At 33.5% G+C, this 21,358-nt stretch overlaps 1 long non-coding RNA gene and 1 pseudogene across 1 annotated transcript; one reads left to right on the top strand and one right to left on the bottom strand.

The window, feature by feature from the left end:
* Positions 1–10,451: 10,451 nt before the first annotated feature.
* LOC150031804 (uncharacterized) lies at positions 10,452–13,972 on the bottom strand (annotated as a pseudogene).
* A 1,876-nt stretch (positions 13,973–15,848) lies between these two features.
* Positions 15,849–18,486, top strand: LOC120067883 (uncharacterized). Its single transcript, XR_005479039.2, has 4 exons — positions 15,849–16,282; positions 16,386–16,445; positions 17,054–17,138; positions 18,286–18,486. It is a non-coding gene; the product is annotated as an uncharacterized LOC120067883 (long non-coding RNA).
* Positions 18,487–21,358: the final 2,872 nt, after the last annotated feature.

Raw genomic sequence — 21,358 nt, 5'->3', positions numbered from 1 at the left:
CCTGTAGTTTGTAAACACTGTATTGAACAAACGCTTGTGATCGAATATATGATATTTTCTTCACTGTTGTCTATGAAACTTTGGATGTTTTATTTGCTTTACCACAAACTAATAAACTAAGATCTCTGGTTGTCATTGTAACTTAAGCATGTATGTGGAGACATACAGGTGGATCATGCCTTAAGTGATAACCAAAATGGTCTATAGTATATGAATATAAGAGGGAAACCTTACTTTGGTAAAGCTACGAATGCGGCTTGCTTTATAGAATAGTTATAACTGTTGTGACTTGCTACAGATGGTCTGATCCTGATCATTCATGTGGAGACATGCGAGCGGGGGCGTCCTATACAAAGGAGTTTGTATAAGATCAGACCACGAAGTGTAATTGTCTTCTTATATAACGCCGTTCATGACAAAGACTTCACTTCACTAGGATGATCATAGGTAACATGACCTCAATCCTGAGTGAGTTGAAACTCCTGCCTTTAGGTGCGGTCCTTTGATTTGCATGGGTACGAGTGGCCAGATTGCCAACTCAAACCTACCACTTTAAGGATTCATTTGATTAGGGAGCTAGGAACTGAGCTACAAAAGATGAAATTCACTCCTTCTCCGAAGCAGGGGTAAGTCAATAGATTGTTCCTTTAAAGGCTGATTCCGAGGCTTGAACGATGTGACGCCACACACCTTCTCATGGCCCGAGAGGTGTCCACACATAGTAGGACTATGTTGTATTATTCGTTAAAGGGATCAGTGGTACTTAAGGAGTTAGATGTAACTACAGGGGAAAAAAGGATAATTGGCCCAACTGTACTTACGAGCATCTATGAAGGGTTATCGTTCTGTTGATTGGTTATGTCCGATGGACACATAAATATATTTGTGGTGAGAATAGTGCAACTGTCAGTCTTTAGTGGAATGTCTGGCAATTATCGGATGGTAGATCTCATGGCTAAAGAATTTAGTCAGCTATTCACGTACTATTAGAGCTTCAAGCCACAGGTCCATAAGGTCCCCTTGGTAGCTCAATGGATTCAAGTTGAGAATCAGTTTTTGGGTCAGTTTAAAGTGTTCAAATTGACAAGAGGGAGTTTCAAAAAGACTATTATATATGATTAAACCGGTCAATTATATATGATATAGTTGACATGATGTATGAGATACATTAATTGGAGGAAAAGGATATAAATATGATTTATATCTAGTTGGGGAGAAAAGGACTATAGTTTATATGTTGCATTTGATGTGATATTAAACTATAGGTTATAAATATAATATGATTATATTTATTTTATTTAATCAATTATAAGATAATTATTGGTGGTTTTCTCTATAACCGAATGAGATAGTGGGAGGTTACATCCAGTTTTCGTAATTGAAGGATAAAATGAAAATAGTTTTCATTTGCAAAGAGATTGGATAGTCGTTTCACGATTTAGTACACTACCCATCGTCTAATAAACTAGAGCATACACGATAGCTCAAATCGTCCTAAACGATTGCATTTGTGAAGCTTACCTAAACAATTGCATAGTCTTTTCTAAATGATCATCTAAACGATCAGCCCCATTTTACTAAACGGTCGTGCACCTTTTGCTAAACGATCAAGCATCCGTCTATGCGATAGACACAGAACCTCTCCCATTTGCTTGGTCGTAGTAAATTATCTTTGTTTTCTCCTCACCTCTACCAAATCCAATAAAGCCCACATCTTATGGATTCTCACTCCGAGAATACTGAGGTTACTGAGTGGTTGTGTCCTCCTTGCTGCCTGTTCGTGAGAAGTCTATTCGGTGGTAGACGACAACGAGATTTGGTGGACAGAGACTTGGCGATTACAACGACTGCGTGAGTTTCCGTTCCTGACGAGAGCGAGAGTTCAAAGAAGAAAAGTTCTTCAATAGGTATGTCTCTCGTTCCTTTGTTGTTTAAGTTTGAAAATATATCGTAATTTGTTGTTAAATGCATAACTTGTATGTTTATTTGTGAATGTGGTTTTTTTGTCATAATGAATTTGGAACAATCCTGCTTCCGCTCATAGGTACTCTTTGACAAGAGTTCCTTCAAAAAATTCTTTGGAAGATTTAAGTTTGAAAGCATGCATCTAACTTTATCAAAAATGGTCCAACTAAAGCTTTCAAGTAAACCATTTCGTTGGAGGGATTCCAGGAACTGTTAAATCCCTATCAATACCATGATCACTGCATAGTTTCTAAAATTTTCATTAAAAATTCAAGACCATTATTCGTTCTAATGATTTTAATCTTTCTATTAGCAGAGTTTGTTCAACAAATTTTGTAAAAGACTCATGTTTGGTTTTCAACATAAACACCTATTTTTTTCTTAAAAAAATCATCAATGAGAATAAGAAAGTACCGTGTATCACCATGAGTTTGAACTAAAGATGGACGCTAAAGATCCGAATGGATGTAATCAAGCTTACTTTGAGCTCTCATTGTGCCTTTATTGAACTCTATCTTAATGCCTTTCTCGGAATGTAGTGATCACAGAAACTTAATTCAGAGGGCTTGTACTTGCCAATCAATCCCTGCTTGAATAAGGAATTAAGTCCCTTTTGACTTATATGAGCAAGGTGTCTATGCCATGATGAGTGGTTTTATCAATGTATTCAGATGCCACATTGACCTCTCCAGGAAGGACACTTCCTTGAAGGACATACAATCCATTCTTCAGGACTCCATTTAATTTTACTTGTGAGCCTTTGTAAACAAGTAAAATTCCCTTTTTTGATCTATAGCTTATACCAAATTTATCTAATGTTCCCAAGGAAATCAGGTTCCTTTTTAATGCTGGTACATATCTTACAAATGACAACATCTTTTTAGTATCGTCATCGAGGCAAATCTTCATTGAACCAATGCCTTTTATGTGATAACTTTGTTTGTTTCCCATAGTCACAACTTCTGCTTCAAATTCATTCAATTCAGTGAAATAGTGCTTATGAGGCGTCATATGAAAAGAATATCCAAAATCCATAATCCATTCTTCTGATTCATCAAATGAAGATACCATTAAAACCTCAGCATTTTCAAGATCTTCAAGGATATTTACAGCTAACTTAGCTTCCTTTCTAATAGGTAATTTACCTTTTCTTCATAAAACGAGACAATATTTGAAACGTCCCTTTTTTTTTACAGTAATTGCAAGTCACCTTTTCCTTTTGATTTCCTTTCGAAGCAGGCTTATAAGGCTGTTTAGAGTTCTTCAAATTTTGTCCTCTTAAATAAGACGAGACAATATAAGGCTATTTTTTTTTTTTTTTTTTGCCTCTCACAAATAATATCTCAGTATCTTTCTTCTCCATTTTCAGTTCTAATTCCTTTGATCGAAGAGAATTCAACATGGTATCTAGCGTTAACGAATCTCTACCATACTTGATAGCTGACTTAATTTCTTTATACCTATCTGGAAGAGAATTTAAGAGAATCACAACTTGATTCTTTCCATCTAGCTTTTCTCTAGAACTCACTAGATCTTGACAAATTCGATTAAAATCATCTATGTTCTCTTTGACACCCTTAGACGAATCCATTTTAAAACTAAATAATCTCTCCTTCATATAAATCTTATTAGTGAGATATCTCAACATATACAAAGTATCAAGCTTGGTCCATAATTCAAAGACCTTTTCGATATCACTTACACGTCTTTGGACATTATCAATAAGATATAATATAATTGTACTATATGCAATTTCAGCCATATCTTGTTTCTCAATATCATTCATGGATTTAGGCAACTTACTTAGACAGATTAGGGCTTTTGCAACCTTCTGTTGAACCATAAGTGCCTTCATCTTTTTCTTCTGGAGGCTGAAGTCTCCGTTGCCATCAAATTTGTTAAGTTCAAATCTCGCCAACATAATTCAGATAATAAAATGGCAAGGAGAAGTATGTGAAGAGAAGGATCAGCTCCGATTTTAGAAAAATGAAGTTTATCAGCTATAGTTCTGATACCAATTGATATTAATTGAAGAAAGCGCAGATGGTAAACCAGAAACAGAGCATCACAAAATCAAAAGAGAGTTCGAGAAGAAGAAGATGACACAAAGATTATAATGGTTCGACTTAGAGTCTATATCCATTTTGAATCGGAGATCTTCATTAATTTGAGTATCAAATTTTCTTGTAGATTACAAAATCAAATGAAGAAGAAGAAGCGAGAAATATATATAGGTCCAATGTCTTCACGCAAAAAATATCGATGGTCATTGGTAATTAATAAAATAACAAAAAAGTAACTGGGAAAAACAAATGCACGCCCATAGCAAACAGAGGCCTAGAAGCTAAGAAGTCCAGTGAGGAGTGAATCAAAAAAATCAACAACTTCTATTACTTTTTTAAGGAACTATAGACTCAATTTTGATAACTTCGCGCCAGAGAAAAATCTAGTACTACCACAAAACCAACTGCTTCCATTCCTTATTTAATACGTTATAAAATGATTTATTAATTTATTAAATATTTATTTTGTAGATCTCATATAATTCTTAAATGCTATTATTTTAGTAAGTAATAAATGGAGGTAGTATGGAACCGTACACTACAAGAAATTTAGCTTCTCCCGATGAAAGTTTTCCCGTTGCTTAAAATTTCATTGGGAGAAGCTACATCTCCAAAGCCATTTCCACCATCACAAAACATATTGGGGTTGATGTCCTAAATCTCATAGGGTCCTGTAGTTTGTAAACACTTGTATGAACAAACATTCTGTGATTTATAATATATGATATTTTATTCACTTCTGTCTATGAAATATATGATATTTTAGTTGCATTAACCACAAACCAATAAACTAAGATCTATGGTTATCGTTGTAATTTAAACATGTATGTGGAGACATACAAGTGGTTCGTGTTTAAGTGATAACCTAAATGGTTTGTAGTATATGGATAAGGTTGGGTACATTATCTTCGTGACACTACAAATATGACCCACTTTGTAGGTGTTACAAATGTTATAAAGTGCTACAAACATCTAATCCTGACCATTCATGTATTGGATATGTGAGCGGAGATATTCTATACAAAGGAGTTTGTATAAGATCAGACCACGAAATGTTTGGTCTCGTTATATAACGTCGTTCATAATTGAGACTTTCATTTCACTAGGACGACCATAGGTAACATGACCTTAATCCTGAGTGAGTTGTGAACTCCTGCCTATGAGGGTGGTTCTTTGATTTTCATGGGTGAGGGTGGCCAGATCGCCGACTCAACAAGCCTACCATTTTGGGGATTCGTCTGATTGGGGAGCTGGGAACTCAACTACACAAGATGGAATTCACTCCTTCCCCGAAAGTAGGGGTAAGTAGATAAATTGCCTCCTTATGGGTTGATTCCAGGTCTTGAACAATGTGGTGCCACACCCTCTTTTGGCCCAAGAGAGGTCTAATCATAGTGGGAATATGATCTATTGTTCATTACAGGAATCGGTGGTACTTAAGTAGTTAGATGTAATTACAGGGGTAAGATGGTAATTTGAACCAGATGTACTTACGAGCAATTTATGAAGGGTCGTCGTATTGTTGATTGGTTATATCCAATGGATATAGAAATATATCTGTAGTGCGAAGTGTGCAGCCGTTGGTCTTTAGTGGAGTGCCCGACAGTTAATAGATGATGGATAATGTGATTAAAGAGTTTAATCAGTTATTCACGTACCGTTGGAGCTTCAAACTACAAGTCCATAAAATTCCGTTGATAGCTCAATGGATTTAAGTTGAGAATCAGTTTTTGGGTTAATTTGAAATGTTCAGATTAATAAGAGGGAAATTGATTATATATGATATAATTTAATTAATTCAATTATATATGATATAATTGATATAATGAATTTGATACATTATTGTTTAATTGGAGGAACTAATATTTGAATATGATTCAAATATTTTTTCTATGAATGAGATTCATAGTTATTAAATTTAATATAAATATGATTTATATTAAATGTCATAAAATAGAGAAAAAGAACTATGGTTTATGTATTGTATATGATGCAATATTACAATTATAGGTTATAAATATAATATGAGAAGTTAGTTATCATATTTATTTATATTTCACTACAGGAATTCTGGCTTCTCCCGGCGCCATATATCGTCGAGAAAGTGTGGAAAATTCACCGGGAGTTGATCTCCCGACGTATAAACAGTCGTCGGGAGTTTGGTCGGGAGAAATCCGTTAGAAGAGGATCTCTCGACGAAATTTGAACGGCGTCGGGAGTTAGTGGGAACTCCGGACGCCTATATGGCGTCGGAAGTTAGGGGGAACTCTCGATGCTTAGTATACGGCATCGGGAGTTCTTAGAACTCCTGACGGGCTACACCGCGTCTGGAGATTCCCCTAACTCCCGATGCCTTAAAACGGCATCCGGAGTTCCCCCTAATTCCTGACGCCGCGTCGGGAGATCCTATATGGATAAACAATTAATTCAATTTCCTATATGGATAAAATTTAATATATCGTTTGTAATTTTTAAAAATTTGATCTGAAATCCTGTGAAATATATTATACCAAATAAAGATTCACATAAAAGAAAATGAAGTCCATTTTACAAGTAAAAAATTACAACATCCAAACGTTGTCCTAGCTCTAGAACACTTGTCCATTATATTCAGAAATACATAAATGAAGTAAAATGAGAACAACATCTAAAACACTTCTCGAGCACAGCATCTTCAACAATTGTCCCAACTCATCTCCAAACAGCATTCTATAAAAAAAAAAAAAAAAAAACATTGAAATGTTATATGGATAAACAATTCAATTTCCTCTATTTTTCAATTTTTGAAAGTCCTGTATGATCTTTTAGATTGGAATCTAGTAAAAATTAAATTTGCATGAGAAGTATGTAAGAAGGGCTAGCTTATCTCAAAATAATATTAGTGCATGCATAGGATAATGGGGTAGAATAATAGTAAAGAAATATTGTTGGAAGGGGGAAAGAAACAAAAACAAAAACCATAATAAGATTTGGGTGACCTAACTTTAGTTTATTGACATGACAAGGCATGGCAACCTTTTGAATTGATTATTGACTTTCTAAGCAACATGTTAAAAAAGGAAACAAGTTGGCCTATTACGGATAGATTTTGTTATTTTGCAATTCTTTAAATATATTATTGTTCACTTGATTAATACCCCTAAAAGTACCACTTATTGCAATCACCCTTTCTTCTTTTATTCTAATGGGTCCAAGTGGAGAGCTTTCAATTCAAATCCATATCCATTTATGCAGGCATTTCATTTCTCTTGATGATAGGATGGGCCTTGATTCTAGCCAATCCATAGTTAGGGCTCATTGGGCTAACTACCCCTTTGTTATGTAATTTGCTTAAGTCTCCCTTTTAGTTCCTTTGTTATCACAAGTTAAGGCTCCCTCTAATTTAATAATAAAAATAAGATCAAAAGAAAAGGAAAAGCACAATTAATTACACATCTTAATTAAATATAACAGTTGAGAATTTCTTATTCGTTGCTTACATTACAAAATTCAATGATATAGCATGATGGGATGCTTATTTAATTACAGTTGAGAGTGTTGAAGCTACCGAGGGCATCTTTGGATATCATTACTTTGGATGTCAATCAGGGTGTGAAGCTGCTGAGGGGATCTTTGCAAGCAAGATACATGAAGAGAGTGAGATACATAGAGAGAGCGACACTGATGGAGAGAGCGAGATATATGGAGAGAGCGACACTGATGAAGAGAGCGACATTTATGGAGAGAGCGAGAGCGAGATACATGGAGAGAGTGACACTAAGGGACTGTGATTGGGCTTTTGAAACATCAAGGCATGGTGGGATGCTTATCTAATTTGTATGAGAGTGTTGAAGCTTTAAATGACACATATTTACAACCAAATCAAAGCAAATACACCCTTTTGAAACCTAATATTTGAATTTTCAGCTGATCAAATGAAGTTATACATATGTTGTTACATTGATGGAGAGAGCAAGATACATGGAGAGAGTGAGATATATGGAGAGAGCAAGATACATGGAGAGAGCGACACTGAGGGACTGTGACTGGGCTTTTGAGACATCAAGGCATGGTGGATAGCAAGATACATGGAGAGAGCGACACTGAGGGACTGTGATTGGGCTTTTGAAACATCAAGGCATGGTAGGATGCTTATCTAATTTGTATGAAAGTGTTGAAGCTTTAAATGACACATATTTACAACCAAATCAGCAAATACACCCTTTTTAAGCCTAATATTTGAATCTTCAGCTGATCAAATGAAGTTATAAATATGCTGTGACATTGATGGAGAGAGCGACACCGATGGAGAGAGCGAGATACATGGAGAGAGCGAGATATATGGAGAGAGCGAGATACATGGAGAGAGCGACACTAAGGGACTGTGATTGGGCTTTTGAGACATCAAGGCATGGTGGGATGCTTATCTAATTTAGTAATCACACCTAATTTAAATGCAGGATAGCAACATAACTACAATCTAATTTAAATGCAGCTTTAAATGACATAACTAAAGACATAACTAAACTTTGCTACCATAACTGCATAAAGCTACTTTAGACATAACTAAACTTTGCTACCATAACTGCAAGATAGCAACATATTACACAACTAAACAATGTAGTAATCATACCTACTTTCATGGGTCTCCTCTCTGTGATCGTACCATGTCTTCAATCATCATTTTCATTTCTTCTATTTGTCTCGCATGATCCTCTTGCATTCTTCTCTGAGCGTCTTCGAGTTTCTTAATTCTCGACTGAGACTGTTGGAAATTGACTTCCAATTCATCCACTCCCACCTCCGTTCCTTGAGTAGATGACGAGCTTGATGACATGGTACTCCTTCTTGACTTAGGCTTAGGGCCCTAACCTAGACCTTTTGAATATCTGGTTCATCTACCCAAAACCATCTCACATATTTCATCCCCTGTTAGTGGTTGAGAACCTTCTATAGTGGGGCTGAATTCTAATTCCAATATTTGATGCTAGACATAATAATTAAATAGGTAAGAACAAGCGACTAAAGTTAAAAGTGAAAAAAAAAACACGACAGGAAAGAAAAAAATGTTACATGTGCACTTTCAGCAGCCTCGTTCACAAACTTGCCACCTTTAAAGTGTGTTTCCCTAAAAAGGTCAACACGCCCTATTTCTCGACCCTTCTTTGCCTGCAACTCTACCTAAATTTACAGGAATGACTTTGATCCACCTACGTGGTCGAATGGTAATTTCTATCTATTCTTCCGATTCGTCATAAAAATTTCCTACATTTGAAAAAAAAATATGTCAATAGTGTGATGTTTTAGTAAATGCAGTAAATGATACACACCATAAATATTGTACCTGAAACGCTTCACTCTCGAAGTGGTCACACAAAAAGTATCAGTCTTCTGGCCTATTTTTAAGCCAACTAAGGAAACTGGACGTGCTTGCTCAGGATATCCACATTTTCTATAATGTCTGTGCAAGTCTGATCTAAATTCTTTGAACGAGTTTTGCATTTGATGTTCTAAGAAACGGTTCCGTCGTTGACTGGACAGATCAAGATCGAAATGAGCCTACAAAAGAGGGAGGGAAGAATTAGCATAGATGATGTTCATGACTGTAAAAGAATAAACTTATAATTACTTACCAATAATTGACTTTTAGCCAATTCTATGAACTCGTTTGGAACTTCAGCAAAAGTACGACACTGAACTGGAAATGCAGATCTCACGACGACGCCGATCGCATCACTAAAACGAACAGAATGTTGAGATATCGATTTTGTCCCCCCCTCATTAATGAAGATTGTGATCCTCCCATGTTTTTGTACGTATTTTCCCAACTGGATGCTCCACGAATGCTCTCGTTTCTTCCGATTGGATGCTGAGCCACTATCTGAAGAATAAAAAATTTAAAACAGTTTATGATGTATTTCAGTTAACAGAATATATTTCAAAATATACTAACTTGAAGTATCACCCACAGAAGATACCGTGTTGTCTAGATATAACTCCTGGAATTCTTCATCAGCCTCTCGTTGCCTATTAGAGGTTGACATTGTATCTATACAAACATAAAAGAGAGAAAACAATATTAAATTAATAATAAATACGTGTAAGCTAGAGAAAAAGAGAATTTAGTAGATACATCATTACTCATCATCGCAATCTAATTCAAATTATTATTAGGGGTTGACATCATATCTATACAAATACAAAAGAGAGAAAACAATATTAAATTAACAATAAATATGCGTAAGCTAGAGAAAAAGAGAATTTAGTAGATACATCATTACTCATCATCGTAATCTAATTCAAATTATTATTAGGGGTTGACATCGTTTCTATACAAACACAAAAGAGAGAAAACAATATTAAATTAACAATAAATACGTGTAAGCTAGAGAAAAAGAGAATTTAGTAGATACATCATTACTCATCATCGTAATCTAATTCAAATTATTCATCAGCACTTGAGCTGTTATTGGGAGATAATTGTTCTTCATCATCATCGTTTATGAAGTCATGATCGCCATGTATAGTAATTGGTCTTTCCACAACTGTAGGATCAACATCAACTCTGCATAAATTAACCTCCTCAATGGTTTCATCCACTCCGATGCCACCAACAATTTCTAGTAAATCTAGTTGTGCGTTTTCAACATCATCCACTTCCAGTACATCCCATATTCGTTTATTTTGGACTACTTGAACAACTTTCCAATTGCTACCATGTTTGATGTCATCAATGTAAAAGACTTGTTGTGCTTGGATAGCAAAGATGAAAGGCTCGTCGACATACCAAAAGTGTGATGTATTGATCGATTTGTATCCTAAATCCACATGTGTCCTATTACTTTTGTTGTTATCTGTATCAAACCATCTACACTTCAACAAGAAAACGCGTCTTCTGTTCGCATATTGCAAATCTAATACTTCATTTACAACACGGTAGAAATTGTTATCCACACCTGTGTTCTCACTGATCTCTCCGGCCACTAGGACTCCACTATTTTGTGTAGCTCGACGATTATCACGCTCTACAGTGTGAAACCGTACCCCATTAACATTGCATCCATTGTAAGAGCGCACCTCAGACGAAGGTCCCATTGCAAGTGAGAAGAAATCATCGGAGATATCTTCTCTCTCGCGTCGTTGTAGAACCTGATAATTACGTATACATTAAAAATGAATACGAAAAATGAATCATCCCTCAACCGTTGCCTACAAAATGACTATGTATACCTGATATCTGAACCAATTGGGAAATTTGCGTTGACGTTTTATATATAAGTCAAAGGCGCTTTGAGCTTCACAACGAATTAACCTCAAATGTTGCCTACAATATTTATCATTTAAATGTTATATCAAAGGAGATACCCTAGAATTTAGAAAAGGAAAAAGTTTGAAACGTACTTGCGATAGTTTGTTATTTCTTTACAATTGTTGAGAATGTACCAATGTGCAATACGTTTTTCCTCCGCTGATAGCGTCAGTAAAATTGACGCCCCTAATGGTCGTACCCTCTGCCTAAATAATTCAAATTCACCAAATATCTCGTGATCGGGAATGCTATCATCATTTCGTTCATCTCTATTGAATCTCGTTTCAATCCCACTTAGATATCGCGAGCAGAAGTTCCATGATTCATTCATTGCATATGTTTCTGCTATAGACCCCTCAGGACGTGCTTTGTTCCATACAAATTGTTTTAATGTTCATAAACTTCTTTCAATAGGATACATCCAACTGTAACTAACTGGACCCACGACTTTGGTTTCATATGGTAGATGAACTGCAAGGTGTACCATTACATAAAAAAAGGCAGGTGGGAATACTCTCTCCAATTTACAAAGTATAACTATGATGTCTGCTTGTAGTCTGTTCAAATCACTTACACATATTGTCTTTGCACATAAGTCGCGAAAGAATGTACACAACTCAACAATAGTAGTGGATACATTCTTCAGTAGGTATGCTCGAATACCAATAGGGAGTAATCTGTGAAGCAACACATGATAGTCGTATGTTTTCAGCCCCGATATTTTTCCATCTTTGTCATTCATACATCGTGATATGTTAGATACGAATCCATCAGGGAATTTCACTGATTTCAAATACTTACAAAACGAAATTTGTTCACCATTTGTTAATGTGTATGATGCGTGTGGTTTTACAAATTTGTTCTCGACCTGTATCAAGTGTAGGCCCTTTCTTATCTTCAAATCTTGTAAGTCCAATCGAGCGTTCGTTGTATCCTTTGTCTTTCCTTCAATATTTAACAATGTGCCCACCAAATTTTCACATATGTTTTTTTCAATATGCATTACATCCAATTTATGTCGTAACAATAGTCTGGACCAATATGGAAGTTGGAAAAAGATACTTTTTTTAGTCCAGTTTAGAATTCGCTTTCTTTTTTTATCTTGCTTCAATGGATGTTTGCTAAGCACAGAAAAGTTTAGCGTATTTATTTGTTGTAATATCTCTTCTCCATTCATTACGACTGGTGGAGGTCTACGTTCAACTTTTCCATCATGTTGTCTACTTCGACGCCAACTATGATTCTCCGGAAGATAACATCGATGTCCCATAAATGATATTTTTCCTCTTATCCCAAAGGACGAGTTATCTTCTTTACATATTGGACATGCTTGATAACCTTTTGTACTCTACCCAGATAAGTCACCATACGCAAGGAAGTCATTAATCGTCCATAATAAGGTAGCATATAGTTAAAAAAAACTCACCAGCAACAGAATCATAAGTTCGCACACCAATTGTCCACAACTCTTTCAACTCTTCAATCAACGGTTGCAAGTAAACATCAATTTCCTGTCCAGGAGATTTTGGACCAGGTATGAGCAAAGACATGAAGAAGTTTGTTTCCTTCATGCATTTCCAAGGGGGAAAATTATAAGGAATTATCACCACAGGCCACATATTATAAGAAGTACTCATATTTCCAAACGGATTGAAGCCATCCGAAGCTAATCCCAAACGAATATTTCGAGGATCTAAAGATAAATGAGGGAATTCACGATCAAAATGTTTCCACCCCTCTGCATCAGCTGGATGTCGCAATACATCATCCGTTTCAACTCGCTTATCTTTACGACATCTCATGTCAGAAGCTCCTTCTTTTGATGCAAACAATCGTTTTAATCTCGATATCAATGGAAAATGATGCAATACCTTATGTGGTATTTTTTTACTCTTGCCATCATTAACTTTGTACCGAGACTCACCACAAACAGGGTATTGTTGTAAATTTGCAAACTCTTTCCAATACAATACACAATCATATTTGCACGCATGAATAGACTCATAACCTAGGCCTAAATCACGCAATTTTCACTTGGCTTCATAAAAGGAAGTAGGTATAGAGGTGCCAGCTGGAAACGCTGCTTTTAACAATTCCAGCAACATGTCAAAGGATTTGTTACTCCAGCCGTTCAGAACTTTGATATGCATCAACTTCACTAAAAAGTTTAAGGACGAAAATTGCGAACAAATTCATTACGTGCTTCGGTCATTAAATCCTCGAATAAGTTTGTGGTATATCTTTCTTGATCATTAAAGGACATTTCATTTTCAATCCTTCCTTCATTTGCATTTTCGTTTTCAATTGGGACTTGTAAATCGTTTATAAGATTCAACGTCTCATTTTCTTCGACAGCATTACTCTCTATACTATTTACTTCAACATCTTCTATTGAATGACTTATATGACTTCTAGATAAGTTTACTGACTCTCTATGATATACTCATTCACAATATGAGGGAGATATTCCATATGTTAATAGATGTCGTTCCACGATATCTATCTTTTCCCAAATTGAATTCATACAATTCTTGCATGGACATCTTATTCGTCCGGAATCATTTACATGAAACCTTGCCATATCTAAGAACTGTGATACTCCTTCTCTATACTCTACTGATAACTTATTCCTTAGTTTAATCCATTCTTTATTCATCCTTAAAAATAAATATTTTCTGACCAACTTGTAATCCAAAATAATAACCTGGATTAAAGGACAAAATACAAAGTAATATTAAGCATTGAGTTCCATAATTTTCATTTCCTAAGACAAAATAAACACATAGGTCCCTAGACCACTTAAATTATCTTAACAACTTTCAAATGTTTTATTTAGTACGTCTCCAAGCTTTCAATTTTGTGTCTAATATAGGTCTTTCATCTATTCAACATCTTCTAAAATTTACAAGCCTATTGGACACAAACTTTAAAGTTCAATTTTCTATGAGACACAAATTTTAGTTTTATGTCTAGTAGATTCTTTAAACTTTTTTAAAATATTAAATGCGTTAAGTACAATATTTTTTTTCTAAATTAAGTAATCCATAACCTTAAGAATTAAAAGGAAAAAAAAAAACTCAATCCACAATAACATCAACAATCCATAATTCATAATTCACATTAGATTACCAACATGCTAGAAATTAAACATTAGCAACATTAATTACTAACATTAGTAACATGCTAAAAATTAAGCATTACCAACATTACCAACATGCTAGAAATTAAAAACAATGACTTAAATTAAGATACAAGATAAGAGAAAATAAATGAAATAGATGTGCACGAACCTTGATGAAAGCTTGAAAATAAACAACAAATTTGCAAGCAATGAAGGGGGGCGATGGCGGACGGCGGACGGCGGCGCGAAGAAGGAAGGGCAGGCGTGAAGATGGACGGGGGCGTGAAGGGAGAAGAAGGAAATCCATTCGGCGAAGATTAGGGTTTTTGTTTAAAGAAATAAGTGATCTTTCTGTGGAGAAGGGGTTTGGTTAAACCAGACCCCTCTCCCGACGTCGCCCGGGAGACTTTCGGGAGTTCCGACACCGCTTTAATGTGTCCTTTACGACGTCGGGAGTTCTTGGAGAACTCCCGACGGTTCTTTACTTCGTCGGGAGAGATGGTCTCTCCCGACGCCTTAAAACGACGTCGAGATTCCCCTTTTTTTGTAGTGTTTATTAATTATTTAATAATTAACTCCTTTTTCTCCATAATTACCCTTACTGGGGAGTTATACGGTTATGTGGCAAAATGGGATAAATGAAAATTGGTTTTTATTTATTCCGGGGATCAGAAATTCACTATCGAGTACAAAATCGAGTATCTACACGATTGCTTGAGAGACTATATGATAGCTTCATTATCTACATGATTGAGTAAGCTTGTCTATGCGATAGACTTCGTCATGTACATGACTGTGTTCCTTACTCGATCGTCTTCCTCTTCAAACTCAAACTTCTCCTTTAACCAAAATTAGCCAGAGCCCACCAGTCCAGGATTCTCACTCCGAGAATACCAAAGTCATCAAGTGGTAGTATCGTGTTTGGTTCGAGGATCGAGTTGCTGCTTGCGGCTTGTTTGAGAGGAGAGTTCGTGACTTGTTCGTTGTGCTCGTGAATGAGTACTATCGAGGGATTTATTTGAAGAACGGTTCTTCAAAGATATATTCTCTTGATCAATTGTTTTTAATTTTAAAGCATGTTGTAATTTGAGATTTATGCATAATATATTCTGTTTGAATGTAAATGTTTGAGTTCAATCATAATGGGATTTGGACAATCCGCTTCAGCTCAAAGGTTCTTTGTAGAATTCCTTCAAAAAAGACATCTCTCGACATTATAAAAAATGGTGCCAAGAGAGCTCACCTATCCCAACTCATATATTGATGCCGTCGAGAGGGGTTTAGGAGGAAAGTATTCTTTGGATGGGGAAATTTTTTTAGGGATCTTCATAGCGTCGGGATATATTTTGTCCAATTTTTTTTATGAAGATCTCCCGACACTATATTCTATTGCGTTGGGAGAAAATAAATTGCCATACGCCATATATAGGGTCGGGAAGGTAAGTTTAAAACCCTATTTTGTTCTTTCTTTTCCACTTTTTCACTCTTCTAATTTTTCAGTAGCATCTCTCCCAAACCTCTTTGCTTTTCACACCCAAGCCTCCGTCCAGCCTCTGACGACGCTTGCCCAGCCTCCTATGATGTCGTCCAGCGCCTATCGAAGCTTGTCCAGCCTTCATTCATGTATTCTAGCCCCGAACATCTGTGTCTACCCTCTCATCATCGCCCAGCCTTTATCCACGCATCCCAGCCTCGAACGCGGCAAGCCCTGCCCTTTCTGCTGCAAATGCTAGAGGTGGTAGTGAAAACAGGGGATATGTGGTGTCGGTTCATGTTTTAGAGCCATATGACAATTTCGATTCAAATACTTTTCATATTCATGAGGATCTCTGCAAATCCAAGCAGGTTTAAAATGACAGATTGCATTTTGTTTAGTGGAAATTGAAGTGGGTTTTTTATTTTTTTATTTTATTTTTTTTATTGAAGGATGATATTTTGATTTTTGAAGGTGGATTTTCAAGTCAGGATTTGTGGAGGAGAATCCTACATTTTTTAATTGACTCATCAGGTTCGACTCAATTTTGTAATGGCTCATGGAACCACCACATTGGAGCATGAAATTTTTTAACTTCTTTCAAAAAAGCAGTTGTTGGTTTTTTTTTATTTTTGACATAAAAGGTCATAAATTATAAAATTCATAGTTGTGATTTGGGATTTTAGTACTTGGATTGAGTACGTTGAGAGCATCTGAGATCATGAGTTAATTCTGTGTGTTTTTTGTGGGTTTGTCCAAATTAGACAAATATATAGTTGTAGGATAAATTTTTCATTAATTGAATAAAAGTCACTCATTAGGCAGTTGGTTTTCAAGCTTTAATTTTATCTTTCGTGTTTTAATATGTTTTGTTACTAAACTCTGGCCATTGGTAGTATATATGTATGTTTGGTAAGTTACCGTAGTTAAGACTTGGTTTGAGTTAGTTTTATTCTTTAGCATTATGAGGTTTAGTTTGAGTTAGTTTTATTAAAAGGAGTAGTTCATGTTGTTATATTAATTACTTGTCATATTTATATGCTTGAGATTAGTATATTGGATGAGCTTGGAGATATTTGAGTATTGTCGAGATAATTTGAGGTTAATTTATGGTTGAAGTATATATACATATATTTGTGCAGGGATAATGGTTTACTTCAGATGGCGAAGTCTTTAAACTTTCTTCATAGTAATTCTTATCTCATTCACAGAGTTATATCTCCAGAGGTATGAATTTTATTTGCGTACTATGCTCGGAAAGTCTCGTCTTGACAACTTGATTGATTATTGGAAATTCTTATTAATTTCTTTTTATTTTTCTTCACATATTTCAATTGGCTTGAGTCTCCTTGGGTAAAAAAAGTCATAGTTTTGAAATTTAAGTTTGACTTTAAAGTGTGTATGAGAGGGTGCCTAGAGTATATTTAAAGTTATTAATTATTTTGAGGTTGAATTTGAAGCTTTATTTTGAGTTTGAAATTGTTATGGTGGTAAAATTATAGTTACATTTAAGTTTAAAGTTGAGTTTGAAATTGTTAAAAATGCCTAAAATTTATTTAAAGTTGTTAGTGTTCTTATATTGAATTTAAATTCAAACATAGTTTTGATGTATTTAGAAAGTATTAAATTTGAAATTGGTTTGAGTTGAATTTTAAGTTTTGATGTTGAGTTTTGACATGTATTGAGAGGGGGAGAGGTTTAGTAAGGGTAAAGGTCTAGATTTTATTTGAAGTTACTAATGTTACATGTTTAAGTTTAGGTTTTACATTGAGTTTGATATTATTATATAGATAAATGCATAGTTATGTTTAAATTTTGTATTAATATTGCTATTATTATAGGGGTAAATGCATGATGTAAGATTCAAGTAACTTTCAATTTGGGGTTGAAGTGGTAATGGAAGAAAAATGACTTGTATGTTGTGTTGTTATCAAGAAGCCAATAAGGAATGTAAGATTTTGCATTTGCTTATTCTAATAAAATAAAATTAAGATCTGATTAAGATTGGTGAACTCAAGCACCATCTTTGATATCAAAAAATGCATAGTTATGTTGAAGTTTGAGTTGAATTATAGTACCTTTCACATTTCGTTTCTAAATTTTAAATTTGAGATTAGAGTGTGTGTGGGAGGAGGGTGTCTAAATTATAGTTCCTAATTAAGTTTGAGTTTAAATTAGTTCAAATTGAATTTTAAGACTTGATGTTAATTTTGAGTTTGAGAGGAGGAGGGGGTGGGTGACATCGTGAGTGTTTAGATTTTATTTGAAGTTATTAATATTACTATATGTTTAAGTTTTATATTGAGTTTGGGATTGGTATATAGATTAATGAATAGTTAAGTTTTGTATTGATGCTGCTATTTGTATTTTGTAGGTATCTCAGAGTTTATGTTCAAGCAAGAAGTAGAGAAGAATCAACATATGTTTTGTGGATATTATGTGTAGATTTGTAATTTTTAGGCATGTCGGAGTTTATGTTTTGTGAATATTATGTAATTGTAATTAACTTTGTGAAACTAAATTGTATGTTATGTAAGAAAACTAATTGAATGCAAAAGTTGTTGTTTTTAGTTTACTTATTTAAATTTATAAGATTCGAGTAGGTTTCAATTATTGTTTTTTTAAAATAATAATAATAGTAGTAGTAGTAGTAGGTCTGGTTTCAGTAAATTATAAAATTTTTATATAATTCAAACCATTTCCAGCACCAAATTTTAAGACGTTAGGAAAAACAAGAAAAAATATGTAAAATTTTGAAACATTTCCAACATCAAACAAGATTAGCATCGGAAAATGTAACCTCTCCTGCCACTAAATTAGATTGGCATCAAGAAAGGTATCATCTCCCGACACTAATCTTTCGAATTTGGCATCGAAAAAAGTTTTTCCCTAGATATCCAACACTTTGCAGACGTCAAAGAAGTGGCGTTGGCATAGGGTATTTATCCCGACGCCGACAAACCAATTTTTGGGATCGGAAAGGTTGTGACGACGCAATCATTTTGGCGTCGGCATGTCTCCTCCCAATTCCAAGTGTCACGAGATCACTTTTTTTCCAACGAAGGAACTTTTCTGCATCAGAATAGGATTTTTCCAACGACCTTGTCGACGGTCAAAAAAGCATTAGGAAATTATTTCCTTGTGCTTTTTTTAAAAAAAAAATTTTTTGTCAACAAAAGCATAATTTCTTGTAGTGGTAGTTCTAGAAATTTTCTCATTCGCACGAGGCTTCCAACGGTAAGACCGTACAAACTTTTGTAAAGTTAACCTAGCTTAATGAGTATAAAATGGGATTTTTTTTTTTATTAATATTGTTTTTTTAAATACTCATTTGAAATATATGGTTAGTTTGATACTTAGTATTAAAATTGAATTTCAATAATGATTTTCAAAAAGCTACGTCTTTTAATAAGTTTAGAAAATATTAATATTAATAAAAAAAATGTATAAATTGCGGTTTATTGACAAAAATATTTAAACTATTTAGTAATTATTACCTCAAAACTTTGAAATTTGTTTTTAAAAATTATTATTGAAGATTTTTTTTAAGAAAAATGAAAATTAACTTGATAAGTAAGGTATAAAAGTTGGAAGTTTTTATAACAAAATTGGTGGAAATTAACGTGATAACTGATGTGTCAAAATTGATTATATAAATTATTTCGTGCACATTTTTAGATGAATAAATGATAGTAATTTTTTTTTTTTTTTGACAAGATGTGGAGTGGGAGAATGGAAGTTCTAATCTCAAGATCAATAATACACGTTTATACCAATTGAACTATGCTTATGTTGACAATGATAATACTAATTTTAATCATCTAAATAATTGATAATAACACTATATATATTTTTAATTTTTACATGTCATTTGCCCACAACAATTTTCATCCTTCATTTTATTTTTATTACAAATAACAAAGTTTAAGACGAATATGAAAATTTTAAAAATTTAGAAGCATTATTAAAATCTACCCCAATATTCAAAAGGTATTTTATATAGTTTAACTTAAAGTCAAAGTTCAAGAATATTTTTATATAACTTAGTTAATAATTACAACCGTTTTTGAAGTTTATAAATATGCTATCAAACATAAATTAAGTTCTAGTAAATATGCAATTAAACACATATTCAAAATTACTAAAAATGCAAAATATAACTCTATTTTTTATTAATCTTTTGTTTTTAAATTCTTGTTTTTAGTTCACTAACTAAAAAATACACCACTTAATTTTCTAATCTTGAAATTTAATAGCTCTTTCATCTTTGAAATATACCCTTTACAAAGAGCTGAGAGGTTTACATCCCTATATATATATATATATAACTTTAATAATTGAATATTAAAAAGTATCAAATAAGCCATTAAATTTTCAATTTGTTATATAAATATCTGAACTTTAAATTTGGTAATATTTTTCAATTTTACCATTAACGAATTAAATAGTTTTTAAACTAAAATAAACAAATAAGTACTATTGCAACATTGAAAGCTTAGCAAAAATTATAGTTTCTCATAATATTTTGATGGGGCCTTTTTAAATATATATAAAAAATGTATTTATTTTTTTTATTGGAATTTGTTTTGTTCTTGATTTGCGTAAATATGGAGAGTCGTAATTCTATAAAAGTGAGATTTTTTTATGTAAAAAATTATCACATGCGGACGACTCCAGCTGTTAAAAATTAGTTGGTTAAAAAATAAAATCTAAAATCTAAAAAATATCTAATATCTTACCCCATTTTTCGTGTTGATACGTTTAATATACGAATGGAAATTTTATTGTATAATGGAAAATACTGTTATATTATTTTCATTTATTATTTGTATATTTGAAAGTCTATAAACTAAAATAATATATGTTAAAAATTACTTTAGTCCCTAAACTTTCATAAAAGTAACAATTTAGTTCTAAACTTTAGTTTATAAAGATTTAGTTCTTGGACTTTCAATTTTGTAATAATTTAGTATCTAAGCTTTACTATGAACAATTAAGTTCTTGTATTTTAAGATTTGTAACAATTTAGTTCCTATTGTAGAAATTATTGTTAAGATTTAATGAGATTTCTTGCCTAAATAAACCGATAAACTAATTAGAGACTCGATTTTTTTTTTTTTGTAATACGAAGTCTACATCATAAAATAATAAACATTGACATCTAATTTTGATAAATTTGTTTACACGAGAGACTAAATTGTTATGAATTTAAAAGTACAATGGCTAAATTGTTATATATTAAAGTTTATGAACTAGACTACTACAAAATTGAAAGTTTAAGGATTAAATTGTTACAAACCACAATTTAAGAACTAAATTGTTAGAATAATATATCATTTATTGACGTGTTAAATATTTAATGAAATGAATATTTACCAAATTTTCTACGTAAAAATGTGTGGAATCTATACAATGAATTAATGAGTGGATGGGAAAAGAAAGGGATA

The sequence above is a fragment of the Benincasa hispida genome, chromosome 12 (genome assembly GCF_027475165.1).
Source record: "Benincasa hispida cultivar pf3 chromosome 12, pf3_genome.v1.1, whole genome shotgun sequence".
Lineage (NCBI taxonomy): Eukaryota > Viridiplantae > Streptophyta > Magnoliopsida > Cucurbitales > Cucurbitaceae > Benincasa > Benincasa hispida.
The sequence above is the reverse complement of the archived record's forward strand: the minus strand, read 5'-3'. Positions and strand labels throughout refer to the sequence as shown.